Source organism: Plecotus auritus (assembly GCF_963455305.1).
Source record: "Plecotus auritus genome assembly, chromosome: 2".
Classification (NCBI taxonomy): Eukaryota; Metazoa; Chordata; class Mammalia; order Chiroptera; family Vespertilionidae; genus Plecotus; species Plecotus auritus.
The window spans coordinates 152,084,218-152,108,171 of NC_137771.1; positions in this window are offsets into that span (position 1 = coordinate 152,084,218).

Consider the following 23,954-nt stretch of genomic DNA (forward strand, 5'->3'; position numbering starts at 1 on the left):
TGGGGATCCCTGCTGTACCACTCTCTGTTAGTGGATAGCAGGGGCCTATGGCTGCTTGGCTAGCATTTAACCTCCACCCTGCCAGGATCCAAGCATGATCTAGTCACCCCACCACAGTGATCTATAAGAGTAAACACATATGCAATCAAGGTTCCAATGCCATGGTAATCAATGGGCAAAAAAGTCACTAAGAACACAGAATAGTAGTTGGCACTTCTGCACATTTTCTTGGCTTCCAGCTGAGAAAGGCAAATACTGTTTTCCGAATACTACCTACAGCTATTAGGAGTTATCAGGATGTAGCTTTTTAGATTCAGATGGAAATGACCTGTAGGTTTGAAGTTTTAAGAACAATTGAGAAGTTATTCCTTGTTCTTATTCTGATTTTTGTTCCATGTGCTCTGTACAACATTAGATGTTCTCATGTAATGATGTTTATTTAAGTTTGCATGTTATGGAATGAATATATTTCTATTTGTTCTCTGTGTGTTTATATATCATATAATGAAGTTTATATACTGTGTGTATGTGTATATATATATATATATATATATATATATATATATATACATATATATATATATGGAAATATTTTAAAAGGTTCACATCTTTACTCACTTCAGTTCTAGATTATTTAACTAATTTATGAATATTATAATCTGTTGTTTTTGAAATTGACATAAAAGGGAATAAAGCATTGACTGAAAGTAATTAAAGACAAAATTATATTAATATTGGCATTTTAATGTAATGATTTTTTAAATTATCTTTTTTACTTATTCTATTTTTGACATTGTTAGTGAGGCCAATGCTTTGATATCCATATGCATTGTGAAATGATTACCACAGTCAAGCTAATTCACAGTTACCGTTTTCTTTGGTGAGAACACTTACAATCAACTCTCAGCAAATTTCAAATATACAATATAGTATTATAAATTAGAGTTACTATGCTGTAAACCACATTTATAGGACAGTCATTTTGTAACTGAAAGCTTTTATTCCTTGACCAACATCCTCTCATTTTCTTCACTCCTCAGCCCCTAGTAACAACCATTTTATTCACTGGTTTTAAGTTCAACTTTTTTATATTCCACATATAAGTGGTATTATGCCTTTTATACCTTTCTCTATTTGGCTTATATCTTTAGCATAATGCCCTTCACATTCATCCATGTTGTCACAAATGGCAGTATTTCATCTTTTTATATGGCTGAATAATATTTTATATATATATATATATATATATATATATATATATATATATACTAGATTTCCTTTATCAATTTAATTGTTGATGAACCTTTAGGTTTTTTATTTCAGTTTGAGAATGAACATAGAGTGAATATATCTCTTTGTAGTAGTGACTTCATTTCCTTCAAAGATATACCTAGAAGTGAGGATGTTGCAGGAGCTTTTCCCCCTATATTTTCTTTATAATATTTTTTATAAATCTTTATTGTTGAGAGTATTACAGGTGCCTCCCTTTTCCCCCAATTGCCTCCCTCCACCCCATTCCTGCACCACCCCAGGCCTTCATCCCCCTACTGTTTGTATCCATAGGTAATGCATATATGCATATGTTCTTTGGTTAATCTCTTCCTGCCCCCCTCTTTCCCTCTGAGATTTGTTAGTATGGTTCATGTTTCCATGCCTCTGGTTCTATTTTATTCATCAGTTTATTTTGTTCATTAGATTCCTTATTCGGTTTGTTTTTATTTTTAGATTCAATTATTGATAGCTATGTATTTATTGCCACTTTATTGTTTGTATTTTTAATCTTTTTCTTCTTCATCTTCTTTTTCTACTTATTTTTCTTTTTCTTCTTAAAGAATACCCTTCAACATTTCATGTAATTCTGGTTTGTTGGTGATTATTCCTTTAACTTTTTCTTGTCTGTGAAGCTTTTTAGCTGACTTTTATTTCTAAATGATAGCTTTGCTGAGTAGAGTAATCTAGGTTGTAGGTCCTTGTAATTCATCATTTTGAATATTTCTTGCCAATCCCTTCGGGTCTGCAAAGTTTCTTTTGAGAAATCAGCTGACAGTCATATGAGTGCTCACTTGTAGGTAACTAATTGTTTTTATATTACTGCTTTTAAGAGTTTCTCTTTGTCTTTAACCTTTTGCATTTTAATTATGGTGTGTCTTGGTTTGGGCATCTTTGGGTTCTTCTTTGGGACTCTCTGCACTCCCGGGACTTGTAAGTCTATTTCTTTCACCAAGTAGGGGAAGCTTTATATCACTATTTCTTCAAATAGGTTTTCAACATCTTGTCCTCTCTCTCTTCTCTTTCTGGCACTCCCATTATGTGAATGTTGGTATGCTTGAAGTTGTCCTAGATTCTCCTTACACTATCTTCATATTTTTCATTTTTGTTATTCTGATTAGGTGTTTTTTGCTTTCTCATTTCCCAAATAGCTAATTTGATTCCAGGAATCCTCTACTCTACTGTTGATTCCCTATAAATTATTCTTCATTTCAGTTAGTGCATCCTTCATTTCTGACTGGTCCTTTTTCATGTCTTTGATCTCATTAATTCCTTCAAATTCTCAGTAAGATCCTTGAAGCTTTCATTATGATCCTTGAGCATCCTTATAACCATTGTTTTAAATTTTGTATCTAGTAATTTGTAGTAATTTGTTTGCTTACATTTAATTTATTTCTTTTTCTGGAGATTTCTTCTGTTCTTTCATTTATGGCAGGTTTTTGTTTTTTTTTTCCATCCACATTTTAGCCGCTTCCCTGTGTTTGTGTTTGTTTCTATGTATCAAGTAGAACTGCTATGTCTACTGGAATTGGTAGGGTGACCTTGGTAGTAGGGGTCCTATAGGGCCCAGTGGTTCAGCCTCCCCATGCCACCTGGGCCACACCTATGCATATTTTAGGCGGCTTTTCCATCACAATATAAAACAATGGTGTCATTTTAATATCAAGTTCTTAAAATAAATGATCCCTCTTTAACATATTTCTCCTTAGGCCAGTGCCAAAGGGTTCAACAATGCAATGACTGACATTCACCAGATGCTCTCTCTAATATTTGAGAGATCTCATCTAAATTATATGTTAAATTTCCATTTCTCCAGGCCAGACCTATATTACTATATTATTACATCTGGTCTGTATTATCTTGCTTTCCCCCTGCCCAGAACAGTTATGCCTTCACAGTTATAATGCAAAACTATGTCTTCAATTTTTCTTTCATTTTACTTCACTAGAAACATCAATTTAAAGTGTTCATAACTTTTGCAATCCTGCTGTCAAATATATTTGGATATTAAAATGTGCTATTTATTGTAGAACCAGACATATGATTGTTTTTTCTTGAAACTTAGTATTTAAGAAAAATCTTAGCCTTGCAAATGAAATTGTACCTCTTTATTAAATTGAACTATATATATATATATATATATATATATATATATATATATATATATAGTGTGTGTGTGTGTGTGTGTGTGTGTGTGTGTGTTGTACTTTGGCTAACCAAATTATGAGAGCAAGAGTCCATAATCAATAAATATAATGGACCATTCTGGATTAGTGGGAAAATGACCTTTCTTTCCTATCTCAGGTAGTGGTCCTATACTTCTAGTCCTGCTAATCCTTTGAAAACCTGACCAAACTCATTAGCCACTCTCCATACTAATGAGCACATACACATAAAATTGAACATAAACAGGGATTTCAAAAATCCTAACTCTGAACACTAGGTTAAATATTTTTCTTTCAATAGATTTCTGACCCACCCTTTTTTTAAAACTTCCCAGTATTTTTTTTTGTTGTTTTTATAAATTTACTTAGAACACTCTTAGTAGAAAACAATGTATGTTATTAATTAACCTTAATATTAGTAAAATAAATTTCAAAAGTAATATAATAATAACAAAATAAATAATATCAGTAGTTTATTATGGTTTTATTAAGATTAAACACTAATAAATTAAATTCTAATTTATACAATATTCTCTCTTTTGGTTAAGAATGGACAATGATGAGGCAAAGAAATAAACAGAAACCCAAAGTATTAAACTATATCCTAAATATCTATGTTTCATCTCCTGACACCCCTCATTCAAACCTTATTTCAAGCTGCAAAACTCTGGTTAAGCCATATAACTGGCCCTGGATTCCTTGATTATTTATTTTGTACCTTGATTTGGATAGACCCTGAGAATCATTTCCCAAAGCACAATAATAGAAAACTAAAGCTTGTTTATAAACAGAAAGAGATGTGGGTGAACAATCTCCTTGAAATTATTATCATGGCTCTTCGTGATCTTTGTTATTATATCCAACACATCAAAAATGGTAGTGTAGTAGGCATTTATTATCACCCTATTTGTCAATTGGAAGTGTTGTGGCAAGTGACTTTTTAAAAAAGCATCTCCCCTATTTAAATATCCTATCTAATAAAAGAGTAATATGCAAATTAACCATCACTCTGCTACACCCACAAGCCACGCCCACCAGCCAATCAGGAGCAAATATGCAAATAAACCCAATCAAGATAGCTACGGCCATAGAGAGCAGGAGGGAGGCTTGAGTTCCCCAGCAATGGAGGAAGCCAAGCTTTCCGCTTGCCCTTGCCGTCCTAGGCCTCCACTCAAGGCTACAAAGTTTCCATGATAGAAGATACATAAACCCAAACAGAAATGGCTGCCGCCATGGAGCGAGCAGAAGGCTTGGCTCCGCTCCAGGCTACAAAGTTTCAATTGTAGAAGATAAATAAACCCCAGATACCAGGGCCTCCGCTTGGGTTGCCAGGGCACGTGGCTCGCCTGCAAACCACTACAGGCCCCTTGCCCAGGCCACCCCATGCCCCAAGGGAACCCTCACCCTGATCCAGAACATCCTTCAGGGCAAACCAGCTGGCCCCCACCTGTGCACCAGGCCTATATCCTATCTAATAAAAGAGTAATATGCAGATTGACCATCACTCCAACACACAAGATGGCTGCCCCATGTGGTCAAAGATCCTGCCCCCATGTGGACACAAGATGGCCACCACAAGATAGCCAGCAGGGGAGGGCAGTTGGGAGGTACCAGGCCTGCAAGGGAGGGCAGTTAGGAGTGACCAGGCCTGCAGGGGAGGGCAGTTGGGGGGACAGGCCTGCAGGGGAGGGCAGTTAGGGGAAAACAGGCTGGCAGGGGAGCAGTTAGGCATCAATCAGGCTGGCAGGGGAGTGGTTAGGGGCAATCAGGAAGGCAGGCAGGCGAGCAGTTGGGAGCCAGCAGTCCTGGATTGTGAGAGGGATATCCGACTGCCCGTTTAAGCCCGATCCGAGTAGGATTGGACCTAAACGGGCAGTCGGACATCCCTCGAGGGGTCCCAGATTGGAGAGGGTGCAGGCTGGGCTGAGGGACACCCCCCCCATGCACGAATTTTGTGCACCAGGCCTCTAGTTTCATATGGAGTCAAATACACATCTTTAGAAAACTGAAAAATATAATATGCCATTTTAGATTTAATAAGAAAAATTAAGATTTCAACAAGAAAAAAAAAGGCTACCTACTCTGTCCATAACATTTACAACACAGTATGTTAGGGCATAGTAAGAGAGTACAAATTAAGTTATTGAAGCATCATCCACATATTACAACTCCCTTATTTAGCTCTGCATATCCAAGACAAAGAAAATAAAGCAAATGTTTTTATAACTTTCTTTTAGTCATAATTTTTCTACACCATGCTTTGTAGAGTTAATATTCATATCCTTGAATATCACCTTAAATGTTGTGAAGAAAATCCAAAGTAAAGATTAATCATCCGTTTGAGGAGCTCCTGGCTCTGACTGTATTAGTTTTGTAAGGCTGCTGTAACACATCTTCATAAACTTAGAGGTTTAAAACAGCAGAAATTTATTTTCTCATAGTTGTGGAAGCCAGAAGTCCAAAATCAAGATGTCATTGGGATTGGTTCCCTCTGGTGGTTTTGTGGGAGGATCTGTTTTCTGCTTGTATCCTAGTTTCCGGTGTTTCTTGGCTTGTGGCTGGATACCTCTAATGTCTGCCTCTATCTTAATACATCTCTCGGTGTTTCTGTACTTTAAATTGTACTACTCCTTTATTTCATCAGGACCCCAGTCACTAACTTGAGGGCCCACTGGAATCCAGGATGATCTCAAGATCATTATCTTATGTACATGTACAAAGACCTTTATTCCACATAAGGTCTTATTCTGAGGTTCTTGGTGGACATGAATTTTTGGGGAGAGAGTATTCAAATCACTCCACCTGCTTTAGAAATTGCCTCTAAAATTTAATATAGCATCACCTGTTCTTTTTCCTTCTGGTGTTCATGTTGTCTTCATTAGATACTGTTGTAATAATTAACTTTTAAAATAGCCTTTGCTTTTACTTTGAAATCCTCTAAAATGCTATTTTTTAAAAAAGTATTGATGGTTCTATTATTTACCAAAGCAAAATACGTTTATTTTAGAAATTTTGTTAAATGTGGAAAACCACAAAAATAAAATAAAAAACACTTTACTCTCAGAATTAATGATTTTTTATACATTTAAATATATGAATTTGCTAGTTTATACAAACATCCATATGCATTTCTTAGAATTAGACACCATAGTGGGAATATTTTTCATATAATAACTTATATTATCTTAAATATTAATCAATTTTATATCAAGAATATGTAGTTTACTTATGTCATAATCAGATACTATAAACTTTACCAGACTATATGCAATCTTTTAATAACCGTACTTTGGGGGCTGACTATTGATACAAGAGGACTCCAGGAGAAAAAGTGTTTTAGGGCATATCATCTGAGGGCATAATAAGAATTTAGTCAAGAAGCCTATCACCCATATGAAGGATGCTCTGTTGGAGTCCCTAATAAAGGGGCTCTCAGGAGAATCAACAAAAATACATCATACAACATATATGGGCAACTTCCACACAAAGGTGCCTCATAGAAGATTCCAGTATTACCCATATTGCCTTTTCTAGCTAATACTCCTTATTTTCCCCACTTCTGGTGTATTCAGAAGCAGTCTGGCAAAAGTGGACAAAAGTAGAAAAGATAATATTCCTTTCACCATTCTGAGTGGGAAGCAGGTTGAAAGACCAAGTGGAATTTCTGAAAGCAGTAAAAGGTTTAACTTATGTAGGACAAGATTTTTTCATTATATATAAATGACTTTAGCTCTATAATTGGTCACAAAGTACTGAGATCTGCAAAAGATTTTGCTAAAAGATGGAAAAGGAAAATACAGCAGAAATTACTGAAAGCATTAGGGAAAGAGATAATTCTAATTGTATCTTTCCAATTTCAGCTTGTTCATGAAGAGTTAAAAGAAGAGTTATGTTTTTATTGCTGCCTCTTCATACCCAGATGAATCATATAATCAATGTACAAAATTGCAAAGAGTTATATTTGGATTTGAAAAAAATCTTTTTTCACTTTTAAAATGTTATGACCACAACTACCATAAAATAGTTATGCCTCTTACTTCTTCTCTAACATCATGCTCATAAATAGTTTGGGTTCTAACTTTTAAAACATTCTCCATTCTTTGTAATGTTTCATTACTATAAATGTTCCATCAACAAAGTTGGGTTATATTCTTTCTGATTGTTGGTTTATATAAGCTTACTATTTTTAAAAATCAAGACAGAATATAAAAATATTTCTTTTCATTTTTTTCAGACTAGATTTAACCCATTTTCAATTAATATTTATTTTGTGCTTACTTTTAGTTTATAATCAAATGTTCATGGATTCAGAAAGCTTCTACTACCTGGTGTTTATAATCTAATAAGGGAAGAGAATATGTAAGTGAAAGAAAAGAAATTGAGTGCAATACACATGAAAAGCAACTTCCATAGAAGAGAAGAAAAGAAGCAATTAATTTTGTGTGGGCAGTCTAAGAACTTCAAGATGAGGTAGTCATGTTCAGAAACTACTGAAGTTAATATTTGAGTCTAACTAGATAGGTGACCTACAATTTGACAAACACTAATTTTTATATTCTCTCTGCCACTGTGATTAAGAGACATCCTGCAAAGTATAATTCTTAAATTTATATATAATCCCTAATATATAGCACTTTTTCCTTTGGAAGAATCTCTTTTTTACCATTTGTTCACTCTTTGTTTGGTTAAACCTTTATCTTTCATCATGAATCAATAGTTTTGATATTTAGCTTGAGCCAAGATTAGTAGATAGAACAAATATTTCCTCCAACATAACTTAGCAAAATAAATAATTTTTACATAATTTTATTTGGAGAAATGAAGTTCAGTGTACATTATTCCCAAAGCAGTGATAATGAAACCTCTGTGTACCTCTGTGTTCTCAGAGGGTATTAAGGATGCCAAAGCTATTTTCAAAGACATGTATAACTGCCTTTAAATGCAGTTCAGAATCTCTAAACATTCAGTATACTGAAAGGAAATGTCCCTGGACACAAAAACTAGTAAACTTACTGAAAAAGGGGAATTTTATTGCTGAGGAATGTTAAAAATGTGGCCTCACTATGGTGCCATTTTTCACCTTTGAAATTACATTCCAAAGAGTAACAGTTTCTAGAAGCAACCTCTACCACACTTTCAAAGGTCAAATTTTCTTGAATAAGTAAAATATTTCAGTAGATAAATCTGAATTTACAAAACACATAAATTAGAAAGGTATAATTCGCACTATAAATGATTCACAAAAGGGTTTCTTTAAGACTGTAGTAAAGATTTTTAAAGTAGTTGTTTTCAGTACATTAACTACTTCATAGAAAGACTAGAGGGAATGGAATCTTAATGCCAAAAAATTCCAAAGATCAATATATATATATGGAATTGGAACAGCCTGAAATAATTAGGTAAAAACATTTTATGTTTGAGGTAAGAAGCCAAGAGAAGGTAGGACTGCCCTATGTTATCCAGCTAATTACCTGAACTCAGCCTTTCTAACCCACAGTCTAAAAGCCCCTCCATTACAGCAAAACCAGTTAGATATGGTTCAGTTTACAAAAATGTGATCACAGAGAGACTTTTCTGGATAAAGATATCTATTCCAGAGTGAAGATTTATTGCACTTACTTTCAACTATACATTAAAAATTGACAATTTTATCACATCCTCTATGGATAGAAAGTATAGCAGAAAGGATGAATAAATGTCATTTAAAATACATTTTCTAAAATAATAAAAATTGAAACTAGTTGAAAAACTAGAAGCTAATCTAAGGGATACATACAATAGACTATTGTCTATTTGTGTTACAGGTTAAATCCTCCAGGAAACAAATCTGAGAGTGACTTTAGTGTTTAGAATATTTTAAAGTGTATACAAGTTGGTAAAGAACCTCAACCAAGCACACAAGAAGCTTTGGTATTAAAATAGTCCATCAGAATTGTCTTATGTTGAGCCAAAATGGTGGAATGAATGAATTTAGTCAATGAATGAATTTAAAAAGGTCATGGCCTTGGATAGAGAAGCTCTCTACCACTGAAGTTTCTTTTAAGGAGCAATTGAAGAAATACACCGTTTACTAGAGAGATCTTGGCAGTGCATTAACATGTCCATCACACTTTTCAATTTGGAATTTTATGTTTAATCTTTGAATATAGTTAAAACTAGATTGAAATCTCTGCTTTCCAATGCCTGCAATGGGACTTTGAATAACTCACCTAAACACTCTGAGCCTCAACTTCTTCATCTTTAAACCAAGGTAAATAGTGCTTACCTCACAGAATCCCTTAGTCCTTAAAAGATGGTTAATTAATAGTATCTATTAGGGATGTGATTTACTGATTATTCTCTGAATGAATGGAATTGTGTTTTTCTTACTTTGCATGAAACAAATAACAATTTCTTCTAAGTATTCATCTCATAATCTTTTTCATGTGGCCTAGAGTGGTTTGAATTAGCACTGTAAAAATGATCCTAAGATCTTAAAATTATAAAAGAGAACTACAAGGTCTTAATAATATTATTAGGTATTTGTGTACAGCTGATACTATTTAATATACAAATGATTATATATATGAATATATATATATACTGTATGTATGTCTATATATACATATATATATGTTACTATACTTGACATATTTCATTATCTCACTAAATATACCCAAGGACTATAGTAAACATCCTGACTATGTCTACTTTATAGATGAGGAAATTCAATCTTAGTTATATTAAATGATTAGCCCAAGATCAGTTTCAGTCCCAAATCTGATACACTGTACTTCCTGGTTAAGGTTGAGAGGCCCAGAAAATTTCTATTGTGTAGATGTACCACAGTTTTCTTATCCCCTCATCTACTGATTGGCACTTGGGCTATTTCCAAATCTTTTTTTTTTTTAAATATATTTTTATTGATTTTTTGCAGAGAGGAAGGGAGAGGGATATAAAGTTAGAAACATCCATGAGAGAGAAACATCGATCAGCTGCCTCCTGCACACCCCCTACAAGGGATATGCCCGCAACCAAGGTACATGCCCTTTACTGGAATCGAACCTGGGACCCTTCAGTCCACAGGCTGACTCTCTATCCACTGAGCCAAACCAGTTAGGGCTGTTTCCAAATCTTAGCATTGTAAATTATGCTGCTATGAACATAGGGGTACATACATTCTTTCTGATTGTTTCTTTGGGTTTCTTAGGATCACTGAGGATCACTGGGTCAAATGGGTGTTCCATATTTAATTTTTCGAGGAAACTCCATGCTGTTTTCCACAGTGGCTGCATCAGTCTGCATTCCCACCAACAGTGTACTAGGTTACCCTTTTCTGCACATTCTTGCCAACATTTGTCGGTTGTTGATTTGTTTATGGTAGCCATTCTGACAAATGTGAGGTGATACCTCATTGTCATTTTAATTTGCATCTCTTTGAGCATATTTTCATATGTCTCTTGGTTTTCTGTATGTCCAGTTTGGAGAAGTATCTGTTTAAGTCCTTTGCCCATTTTTTAAATTGGTCTAGTGTCTTCTTTTATAAAGTTGTATGAATTCCTTATATATTTTGGAAATTAACCCTTAGGAGATGTATTGGTAAACATATTGCTACAAGAATTGTCAGAGATTTTGCTGCCTATGATTTCTTTTATGATTTTTATGGTTTCACGAATTACATTTATGTATTTTATCCACCTTTAGTTTATTCTTGTGTATGGTGTAAATTGGTGGTCTATTTTCACTTTATTGCATGTACCTGTACAATTTTCTCAACACCATTTATTGAAGAGACTGTTTTTGCTCCATTGCATGCTCTTGCCTTCTTCGTCAAATATTAATTGAGCATAATGGCTTGGGTCGATTTCTGGGATCTCTGTTCTGTTCCACTGATCTATATGCCTGTTCTTGTGCCACTACCAGGCAGTTTTGAGTAGGGGCTTTGTATTATGACTTGATATCTGGTATGTTGATTCCTCCAACATTGTTCTTCTTTCTCAAGATTGCTGTGGCAATTTGTGTTCTTTTTTGGTTCCATATATATTTTTAGAGTGTTTGTTCTAGATTTGTGAAATATGCTATTGATATTTTAATAGGGATTGCATTAAATCTATAGATTGCTTTGGATAATGTGGACATTATAATGATATTGATTCTACCAACCCATGAACACTGTATAGTCTTCCATTTGTTTATATCTCTCTCTATTTCTTTTTTCAACATCTTGTAGTTTTTTGAGAATACAGGTCTTTTACCTCCTCAGTTAAGTTTATTCCTAAGTATCTTAATTTTTTGTTGCAATGGTAAATGGGATTGTTTTAGTAGATTCTCTTTATGAGAGTTTATTATTGGTGTACAAAATTGTCATTGATTTCTGGGTGTTAATTTTGTATCCTGCTATATTGCCAAATTCATTTATTAAATCTAATAGTTTTTGGTGGAGTCTTTAGGGTTTTCTATGTACAATATCATGTCATCTGCAATTGACCACAGTTTTACTTCCTCCTTTCTAATTTGGATGCCTTTTATTTCTTCTTCTTGCCTGATCACTGTGACTAGAATTTCAAGTACTATGTTGAATAAGAGTGGTAAAAGCGGAAATCCCTGTCTTTTTCCTGCTTTTAGGGGAAATGATTTTAGTTTTTTGCCCATTGAGCATGATGTTGGTTGTAGGTTTGTCATATATGGCCTTTATTATATTGAGTTATGATCCCTCTATTCCTACTTTGCTGAGAGTTTTTATCAAAAAAAGTGTGCTGAATTTTGTCAAATACTTTTTCTGTGTCAATTGATATAATCATGTGGTTTTTGTCTTTCAATTTGTTTATGTGATGTATAACATTTATTGATTTATGAATATTATACCATCCTTGCATCCTTGGAATAAATCCCACTTGGTCATGGTATGTGATCTTTTTATGTATTGCCGATTTCAAATTGCTAATATATTGTTGAGGATTTTAGCATCTATGTTCATAAGGGATATTGACTTGTAATTCTATTTCTTTTTAGTGTCTTTATCTAGTTTGGGAATTAGGCTAATGCTCGCCTCATAAAAGGAGCTTGGTAGTTTTTCTTTCTCTTGGTTTTCTTGAAATAGTTTGAGGAGAATAGGTGTTAGTTCTTCTTTGAATATTTGGTAAAACTCCCCCAATCATGACCAAGGTTTTTGTTTGTTGACAGTTTTGTGATTACTGCTTCAATTTCATCAGTAATTATCAGCCTATTCCGGTTTTATTATTCTTTCTGACCGATTTTGGAAGATTTTATTTTTCTAGGAATATGTCCATTTCATCCAGGTTGTCTAGATTATTGGAATATAGTTGTTCATAGTATTTTTTTACAATCGTTTTTATTGCTTGGGGTCAGTTGTTCCTTCACCTCTTTCATTTCTGATTTTGTTTATTTGGGTACTCCCTCTTTGTTTCTTGATGAGTATGGCTAACGGTTCATAAATCTTGTATATCTTTTCAAAGAACCAGCTCTTAGTTTTATTGATTTTTTGTATTTTTTTTTTAATTCTCTATGTAATTTATTTCTGCTATGATTGTTTTTATTTCCTTCCTTCTATTTTGGTATTTTCTTGTTGTTCTTTTTCTAATTCTTTAAGTTTGAGTGTTAGATAGTTTATTATAAGTTTTCATTGTTTTCTGAGGTAAGTCTGTAGGGCTATGAACGTTCCACTCAGCACTGCTTTTGCTGTGTGCCATAGATTTGGGATTGTTGTATGTTCATTTTCATTTGTTTCCAGAAAGTTGTTTATTTCTTTCTTGATCTCTTTGGTAACCCATTCATTGTATAATTATTTTCTCTGTATCCTCCATATGTTTGAATGTTTCTGAGTATTTTTATTGTGGTTTATTTCTAATTTCATGCCATTGTGATTCAAGAAGTTTCTTGATATGATTTCAATCTTCTTGAACTTCTAGAGATTTAGTTTGTGTCCTAAAATGTGGTCTATCTTTGAGAATTACCCATGTGCACTTGAGAAGAATGTATATTCTATAGGTTTGGGGTGAAATGTTATGTAAATGTCAATTAATTCCACCTGATCTAGTGTGTCATTTAGGGTAGCTGTTTCTTTGTTGATTTTTTGTCTAGAGGATCTATCCATTGATGTCAGTGTGGTGTTTAAGTCACCTTCTATGATTGTATTGCTGTCCATCTCTCCCTTGAAATCGTCTTTTAAATATATCCTATATAATAAAAGCCTAATATGCTAAATGTCTGGTCATCCAGTCATCTGATCAACCAATCAAAGCGTAATATGCTAATGATAAGCTAAGTCCAGTCAACCGTTCGCCATGATGTGCTATGACCACCAGGGGGCAGATGCTCAACACAGGAGCTGCCCTCTTGTGGTCAGTGTGCTCCTACAGGAGGAGTGTTGCTCAGCCAGAAGCCAGGTTCACAGTTGGCGAGCACAACAGCAGTGGCGGGAGCCTCTCTCACTAAGGATGCCCAACTGATGGGTTAGGCCTGTTCGCCATGGGGAGCGGGCTTCCCCAAGGGCTCCCGGACTGCAAGAGGGCACAGGCTGAACTGAGGGACACCCCCACCCAAGTGCACAAATTTTGTGCACCGGGCCTCTAGTGTATAGATAGATAGATAGATAGATAGATAGACAGATAGATGATAGATATTTGGTTGCTCTGCTATTGGATGTATATATGTTAACCAGAGTTATATCCTCTTGTTGTATCAATCCCTTTAGTATTATGAATGGCCTTCATTTTCTCTTGTTATGGCCTTCAATTTGAAGTCTATTTTTTCAGATATAAGTATTGCTTCACCAGCGGGTTTTTTTGTTATTTTTTTCAATTTGCATGGAAAAATTTTTTTCCATCCCTTCACTTTCATTCTGTGTGAGTCTTTTGTTCCTAGGTGAATTTCTTATAGACAGCATATATTTGGGTCATGTTTTCTTATCCTTTCAGTCACCCTATGTCTTTTGATTGAATCATTTAAGACATTTACCTTTAAGGTTATTATTGATATGTACTTATTTGTTGCCATTCTTATTCTTTATGCCTGTGTTCTTCTTTTCCTTTCTATTTCTACTTTTTACACCACTCCCTTTAGCATTTATTGCAGTGCTGATTTAGTGATCATAATTTTTTTTAGCCCCTTTTCTGTCTGCAAAGTTCTTTATTTTACCTTTGATTTTGAAAGATAGCCTTGGTGGATAGAGTAGTCCCCAGTTCCTTGGTTTTCATTCCTTTGTAGACTTCATTCCACTTCCTTCTGGCCTGAAGTGTTTCTTTTGAGAAATAAACTGACAGTATAATGGGAACTCGCTTGTAGGTAACTTTCTGTCTCTCTCTTGCAGTCCTTAAGATTCTTTCTTTGTCTTTAATGTTTGCCATTTTAATTATTATTTGCCTAGGTGTGGGACTTTTGGGGTTGATCTTGACTTGGGCTCTATATTTCCTGAATTGAGTGACTTTTTCCTTCACCAGGTAAGGGAAATTTTCTGCCATTATTTCTTCAAACAGGTTCTCTATTCTTTGCTTGGATTCTTCTCATTCTGGTAGCACTATGATTCAAATGTTGTTCCAAATCTCCCTTGAACTCTCCTTCTGCTTTTTCATTTTTTTTTTTTTTTTTTTTTTTTTTGTCATTTGTTGCTCTGAATGGGTGTTTTCTCTACCTTGTCTTCTAATTCACTGATTCGGTCCTCAGCTTCTACTAAGGTGTTCTTTATTTCAGCTATGTCATTTCTTATTTCCAATTGATTCTTATTCATTGTTTCAACCACTCTTTTCATGTTGGTGTAGCTTTCATTAAGTTCCTTATAATTCTCGTTAAGTGACTTGTAGTTCTCACTGAATTGTTTCAGCATCCTTATTACCATATTCTGAATTCTTTATCTGACAAATTGCTTGCCTCCATTTCATTTAGTTCCTTTTCTGGTGATTTCTCATTTTCTTTTATTTGGGGGTTGTTTCTTTGTCTCCCCATTTTTTCTGTTCTTTGGATTTGTTTCTATGTATTAGATCAGACTCTGTGGGGTGGTCTTATGTAGTTTTTTTTGACCCAATGGTACAGTCTCTTAGATCTCCTGAGCTTGAGTTATTTGGGTTCTCCTGTTGTAATTGGGTCTTGAATATTATTGTCTTATTCATGGATGGATTGTCCTCTCAGGTTGGCTGACCATGTGACTCATTCCTGACTACGTTGTACAAACTGTTGTGGAGGTGCTGACAGAACAAAACAAAATACAACACAACAAAATGTGAAAACAAAGAAACAAAACTAAAACATACACAAGACCCCTGCAGCAACGACAAAAGCAACCACCACAGAAGAGAGAATTAGAAAGGAGAAAAGAGAGTAAGGATGCTAGAAGAAAAAAAAAAAGAAAGAAAAAATATGAGGAGAAAAATACAAAACAACCAACCAAACAAAAACCACAACAACAAAAACCCCACACAAACAAAAAATAAAACAAAAAAGACCAAAGAAAAAATGATGGTGGGGATAAAATGGAATATGTAGGTGCAGGGCTGAAATAAAGAAAATAAGGATAAAGAATTAGGGAAATAGGGGAAGGGAGACTGTTTAAAATAAAGTAGGAAGAAATAAAGCAATTTTTTTTTAAAGGAAAATAGAAGAGAAAGCAAATAGACCCAAAATAAGAAAAGGAAAAAAGACAAGATAGAAGGAGAAAAGGAAAGAGAGAAGGAGAGACAAAAAGAAAAAAGATTGTGTAGGACAGTAGTCGGCAAACTCATTAGTCAACGGAGCCAAATATCAACAGTACAACGATTGAAATTTCTTTTGAGAGCCAAATTTTTTAAACTTAAACTTCTTCTAACACCACTTCTTCAAAATAGACTTGCCCAGGCCGTGGTATTTTGTGGAAAAGCCACACTCAAGGGGCCAAAGAGCCGTGTGTGGCTCGCGAGTCGCAGTTTGCCGACCACTGGTGTAGGAAAAGGAAAATTAGATATATGAATGAGAGACTAGAATAATGAAAAATGAATAAAGCAGAGAGATAAAAAAGATAAATAAAAAATGAAAAAAGAAAGGAAAGAGAAAAAACTTAAAAAAAAGGAAAAGAGGAAAAAAAGGGGGGGAAGAGGCATTCCTTTCAGTTAAGTTTATTGTCCCATGGGGGCTCCCTTTGGATCTCACTCTTCTGACTATGGCGAATTGTTCTGTCTGCCCATTCTGAGCTTCCCATGAGATATTTTGGTTCTAACCACTGTTAAAAACTATCCTCCTTTGGCTTCCAGCAACCTGCTTGAAGCTCCACGTGATCCACAGTGTGTGTCTGTCTCCATAGGACTTAGCTGCAAGCAGGAGGGGCCAATCTGCCCTCTAAAACAAGTTTGGTAGTAGTACAGGGCCCAGGGCTAGGTCAGCAAATTTCTCCTGGTTCTCCAAGCTCTGCCTCTGCCTGCCTTTGCCTGCTAGCTGTTGTGGAGCGAACGCGAGTAAAGACCACTGGAGTCCAGACCAAATTAAAATTTAGGGAGCCTTTATTGCCGGCCAGCGACTGCCCTCTCTACCTGGGGAGGTCAGAGAGCAGCCCCGACCCTTTGTGCAAGACCACTTTTAAGCACATTAACCACATCCTGTTTTTACAGAGTAAGTAACCCAAGACAAAACAGTTTTTCCCAAGTAATGTCAGGGCCATGCTATTGATGACCATGTTATTTACAGGGTTATCCTGTTCTTCAGAAAGCTGACAGTGTTCTATCTTGCAAGGCTATTTTGTGAGGTGCAAGGGGAAAGGGGCCATGAGACTATATCTCAAGGCCTGGCCTGGTGTCAGCACTGACAACTCTATCTGGGGCATAGTCCACGGCCTTTCTGGAGCGCTCAAAAATTCCCACTCTCTAACACTAGCCAGCTTTTAATCAATCAAAAGTCTGTTTCTAAAAGGGCTTTGGTGGGGGCAGGGGGTGCTGTTTAGATTTCAGGGAATATGGTGGGTTTGCTTCCCTGTCCTAGAGGTGCTCTTCTGCAAGTGGCCCAAAATATTACTTTGCTCTTTGCTGGGCCAAGATTCTTGTATGCAATCAGTGGGATCAGCTGGAAACCTGGAGTTTCTATCAACTCTCCTAGGTGGGAAAAGTATTAGTCTGGTTCCTAGTACAGTGGGGAAAATGGCCCCTTCCCCAATCCAGTCACTGATACTCCTGAGACTATTCAAGCCCATAGGCGTGGCCTCTGCTTTTGTTTCCTCTGAAAAGGTCAAAATGAAGGGTGTAGTAGGCAGGGCTTCTAAAGGTGACTCAGGCTATCTCATCTAAGATGTTGTGTGTTTTTTTGTTTTGTTTTCCTGCCCTGAGGCTACTGAGAGGGGCTAGCTCCTCTCATGAAAAATGGCCGCCGTTTTGGTTTGGGTGTGTACGAATTACCAAATGCAGGACTCCTGGCTGCTGCTTTTCCACGTTTCCCTGAAATGCTTCCCATCCCATCCCCTCTTTTGGCACCTCAAGTTCGCACCTCCCTCCCTGCACCAAACACTCAGGTGAGTAACTGCAAATGAAAACTCCTGTGCTCTGGGTTTAGAATAAAAAAACAAAAACCACAAGAAAACTGCGGCTTTCTCTCCAACCTGCTCCGGTCTATGGTCCAGAGGTTCCACTATGGCCAGTAGCCCTGCTGCCTTTTACTGCTGGATGTTACATGGGCCACGGGTTTGGCTCTGGTGCTCTGAACTGTGGAGCCCAGCCTTGGTTCCGGGCCTCTGTCTCCTGAGGGAACAGACTCTCCCATAGCTCAGCTCTCCCTCCCCACTATTGGCCTGCTGGCCTGCTGCCCCTGGAAGCTGGGCCAGCTCCTCTCACAACCTCACCCTTTCCACTGGTCTCCAGGTGTTTTCTTTCCTTCTTTGATATGTTTCCTCCTCAGCTGGACCTCAGTTGGCAATTCCAGGTGAATGCTCTCCAATTTATTTATATTTCCAGACTGGTCCTGGAGCAAGGTGCATGACAGGTCTGTCTAATCAGCTGCCATTTTCTCCTATCCCAATATCTTAAATATAACAAATGTTCAGTAATGTTTATTTTTTATAGAGAACTCTGAAGAACTATGTTATACTACCTTCTAATGCCAATAATATATATATATATATATATATATATATATATATATATATATATATTTAAATAAAACCTTCCGTAAAAGATCATAATTCATTAGAATAGCAGGTAGCATGTAAACATATGTCTCTGTAGATGTATTATGGGAACTGATGAGAAATATTGGTTCACAAGTTGAGCCAGGGTTCCTCAGTGAATGATACAAAACAATGTATAAAAGCACTGTATTTTAATTCACATAAAATTAAAGTACAAATGTAAAATAAATCTGTCAATTAAATGTTCAGTGTTACATAATTTTGAGCTCATTCTACTTCACATTTTTAAATATGCATTGGTTTTGATTAGGGTAACAACAACGGAATCCTTACATTTCTTTCTAATAGCCTTTAGACAAACAGCTCTCTTGTTCTTGCATTAGTTATTGCTATATTTTTAGAGATTTAGGCTAATAATATTATATGTATCTTATTCTTATAAATATTTATGAATATATAAATAAGATATTACCATGTAGATGTTGTGTAAAGACTAAAAACGTGGGAAACTAGAGGAAGCAATAGAAGTTCTATGTTATTTTCTAATGTAAATGCAGTTTCCCTTCAAATACAAGTCTTTAAATAAAGAACAAAGAAATAGTTAAATAAGTGAGAGGGAAAGCTCCATCATATTTTTCATAAATGTAACACATTTTCTGCTATAGAGGTAGACATAGAAGGAATTATAATAAAAATTTTAAAATAGAATGTTTTCCTTAAATAAAATAAAAATATCAAGGTCTATAACCCTATTTTAAAATAACACTATATACAAATACTCTTTTTTTTTGAAATTGTATTGCTTAAAATAAACTGAATAACTGAGCAAAATACTAAAATGTGTATACCAATAGTAAACAAATAAGAATCACTAAAGTTCATATTTTAAAAAGTGATGAATGATGAGATCATTTTATTATTTATTTTGTATAGAAAAAAATAATGGTTGGCAAACATAAACTTGAATAGTAAGTGAAAAATTCTGTAAATGTACAATTTCAGGATGTAGTTGCATGAAATAAAGATATTTTGGTGAGCTATGAAGAAAGAGTTTTTGCTAAAGTTAAGCTCAAAGAGCATTTGAAGTTGGCAATGTAGAGCAAATATCCTTGAGAAGGGTAGAAAATTTTTATATAAGAAATAAAAGAGAAAAAATAAGTATAGCAAGCACTACTGAGTGCTTCCTCACTAGGTGTTTTGCATAACTGATTTCATTAAACCCTTTCAACAATAACATGATATAAGTATTGTTATTATTTGCAGTTTTGCAGAGGAATAAAACAAGAGATTTAGACAACTCAGATAATTTGTACCTATGTAGTGAATGATGAATTCTAGACTTAATTAGAATTAGGTTGGGCTATTCTTTATAAATACCACCTCTCAAACTACTGTAGCACTGGATACATAGTTGACAAGGTTAAGAAATGTGGCTCCTGCCCTAACTGGTTTGGCTCAGTGGATAGAGAGTTGGCCTGCAGACTCAAGGGTCCCAGGTTTGATTCTGGTCAAGGGCATGTGCCTTGGTTGCGGGCACATACCCAGTGGGGAATGTGCAAGAGGCAGGTGATCGATGTTTCTCTCTCATCGATGTTTCTAACTCTCTAACCCTCTCCCTTCCTCTCTGTAAAAAATCAATAAAATATATTAAAAAAAAAAAAAAGTAAGAAATGTGGCTCCATCAGCCCAAACACATTTTCAGGAGCCCAAACACTTTTCATCCTTGGAAAAACAATTCAAAAATCAGATTTCCTACTAATATTTTAATCCTTGCATCACTTGATCCAATGCTTTACATACAATACATACATACATTTTACACAAATATTTATTAAGTTCAGAATGTATGATAATCTAAGAAAGACAGAATTGAGAAAATAATTTATTCTTCAAAAAATCCTCTCCTTTAAACAGTGTTTATAAAGTATGTTGGCCCTCCAGACTTTGCCCCAGTAAAACCATAGGAACAAGTTTAGAAGCAAGAAATCAACTGTATTCTCATTCTCAGGTCAAATGAATTTTCACTCATAGGAAAAGACACAATTCTGAATGCTTTGGAATGTGACTGTGGGCACTTAAACCACCTCTTGAGTATCACTAGCACTACAGAGAAAGAAAAACACAGCGGGGAGAGATACAATACAAAGAATGTATGGCAAAGCAGCTGGGCAGCTGATGAATAGCAAGGGTCACCTATTCCTAGTGTGACAATCAGAAGGGATATTGTGATACAGACCAAGCCTCTGCAGGTTAATGAAAGGGACAAAAATGTCTGGAGTGGGAAAAGTAGCAGAACTGACAAAAAGGTTGAATGATAAAAAGTAGAGAAATGGTGAGAGGGTACCACATCTCTCGAGGAGGCCACATAAAGGATGACTAGTGGATAGTTTATCACAGTCTATAATTTTAAATAAAAAATATCAGTGAAGTAAGGGAGTTATTCATATTCTCCTAATACAGTAGGGAAAAGATCAGTCTCCTAGAGCTAAAAAAAAGGTACTTTGAATTTATATTTGGGTTAAAAAATGTATTTAATACTTTGAACAATTGAACAATAGGCTTAACTCCAAGGTAAGTTCATGAATTAATCTTCCCGTAGACACCCTATGAAAGGTCAGAGAAGACATCAGCCAGACCCAAGGACTAAGTTGCTATCAGAGTGGTTGGAGTGCTAGATAATCTTTCTACAAATAGTAAATATTCTACGATTTTTTTAAAAAGAATTCTAAATGTTTATTTTTTTAAAAAAAAGAATTCCAAATATTTGCTTGATCAAATATAGTGACTCCTTTGGTGCATTGTGAAGATCAGTAGATTACAATGCAAGTACAACTTTAATGAATGCGAGTAATATTTGACCATGCATTGGGTATAGGGTGCATATTTAGAGGATTCTACAAAATGGCTTGTTTAGTGAAGCCTGACTCTCTATAAATTCAGAAATCATTTTTTAGGTTATCATATCTCATTTAAGTTCGTGCTCACCAATCTCACCAATGCAATAATATGACTGGATTTCATTATATACTCCCCTGTATGCACTATCTGCTCTTTTGAAATGATTAGTTTATTCTGCACTTTCTGTTGAAAGCTATTTGTCAACACAATTGTTGGCAATTTTATTCAAATTCTATAAGATTGTTGGATTTAAAAATATTTTAACTAGAAATGGGTGAGTTCTACGTATCTTTCCTCTGTTTTGTCAACCTCAAACTAGATAAATGTGTAGAAAGTTTGATTATATGAAAAAGTCTCCATATTAATTCTTATTTCCTTTATGCAGGAGATGTGGCCTTTGGGGAACTTATATAATTCCAATGTATGCTAATTATCAGAGAGTCCCTAATCATTCATTCATTTTTTTAAGTAAATAAAACCCAACCACCTGCTTTCTTTCTCATAAGACTCAGCTTTTGAAAGTTTTCCTTTGTTTTGTCTACCTAGTAATTACCTACTTAACTTGGTGTACCTAGTATTATGTACCTGTACATAATAACTAGAAATAATAAGTTACTTTCTACATGAAAGACATACATCTAGATTAATCTATAAAACAGTCATATGAGTAAATTAGCATTATTTTTCCAATTTTACAAATAAAGAATTTATTGCTAAGAGCATATAATTTGCCCAAGATCTTATAGTCATATAAATAACAGGGTCAGAACTTGAATTCAATTCTGTCTGATGCCAGTGTTCATGTTTTTAAATATCCTTTTATATTGCCTCATATGTATATCATAAATGCTTATAATCCCTATAATTGAAAATGTGTTTGACTAAAATTTTATCTTCTTCCACTAGGGTAGTGAACTCCTTTTGAAATTAGAGACAACTTCTTATTAATCTTCATATCCCAATATAATATTTGACACACAATATGCAATAAACAATCAATTAATAGATGCTCTCTAAAGATGTGAAATAAAACAATCATTTTCCTTCCATTATTTTATGAGTAAAACTTTACTCCCTTGTGATCATTATGTGCCTTGTCCTTTTAGAAAGTGTCCTGGTTCTGCTTTTAACTGCCACCTTTCCCCTAACCTTAACTTGATCATGTATGGCTGGTCATAAGATTGGATAATAGCATAATGGCTTTGGGGGTAAAGTTATTATTTTAAATCCTAATTCCTTTAGGGACTTTGTGAACTGGGCAGATTTAGAAACTATATTGAGAGAAAACATCCTAATATAAAAAATGAGGGTATGGATGCTACCACTTTGCAGGTGTTATTAGTATGATTGAATGACATATAATACCCAATGCAAACAGTAGACATTCATGCAATAAGTGATAATTTTCCACTTACCATCTATCCCAAAATAGCTTATTACCACAAAATTTTAACTAGATCCATGAGAACTGTCTAAGGTAATAAACTTCAAGGAATCTGTAATAGTGCATGATACTACCATTTGCCAAGTATGGTCTGGATCCTCGCCAGAGTTAGGTGTTGGTCTATTAACTTTAAAGAATACCAGGTCTCTGCTCTCAAGTAGTTCCAAGTTTAGTGGGGAAGACATAAAATGTAAACAGATAATTATATGGAAATCTGTTCTTGTGCTATAATAATGGTGTGAATAGAGTGTTATGGGAACACAGTGGAAGGAACAATTAGCTGTCTAAGGACAGAGTAACCTGAGATAGGCCAATTTAGAGGAACAATTAATAAAGCACCCAGGATTTTACAAAGTGTAGGTAATATTTCTTGTGAGTTCATTAGACAAGAAAATACCAAAAGCCTAAAATTTCTCATAAACTAGGACATAACTAGTTTTCACTGTAACACTAAGGCCCAGAAGCATGAGAACACTTTTCTTTAGTATTAATGTAGTATTAATTTTATAATGTATTTTATAGGCAAACAGTTCTCAGATACACAGATCAAAACTCTTGTAAAAGATTACTAAGGGACTATTCATGCATATTTGAATTCCCCATGAATATGTATTTAAATTTAATTTTTCTTCTGTTAAAAAAATATTTGAATCTGCAAGATGAAAGGCCAACATTGATAACTTTAAAACACCAAAACCTCATCAGAGAACAATGATTTTGACTACACTCTTTAAGAATGGATACCATGAATCTTACTTTCATAAAATGTCTCAAATTTTAGCTTAGTACTACCATTGATTTCGTTCACAATTCTTATGTAAAAAAGTAAATGTAAGTATCGTCAAAGAGGAAAAAGAAGGAATTTACCCCTGAACAAGAGGCCAAATTTCAAACATCTTATAATAGTATAAGAAAGTGGTATGAGAATGTCACTAATATCCATGCAGTATTTACATAGATTTACCTCAACTCTTTGTGGGTTTCTCTTTTGTACATTTAAAGAACATGGCATGAAATTAAACAAATGTCTAAAGAGTATTGAAGAACATTATATTTGTCTTCCAAATTTTAAATTATGAAAAGATAATTGGAATAAAATATGTCT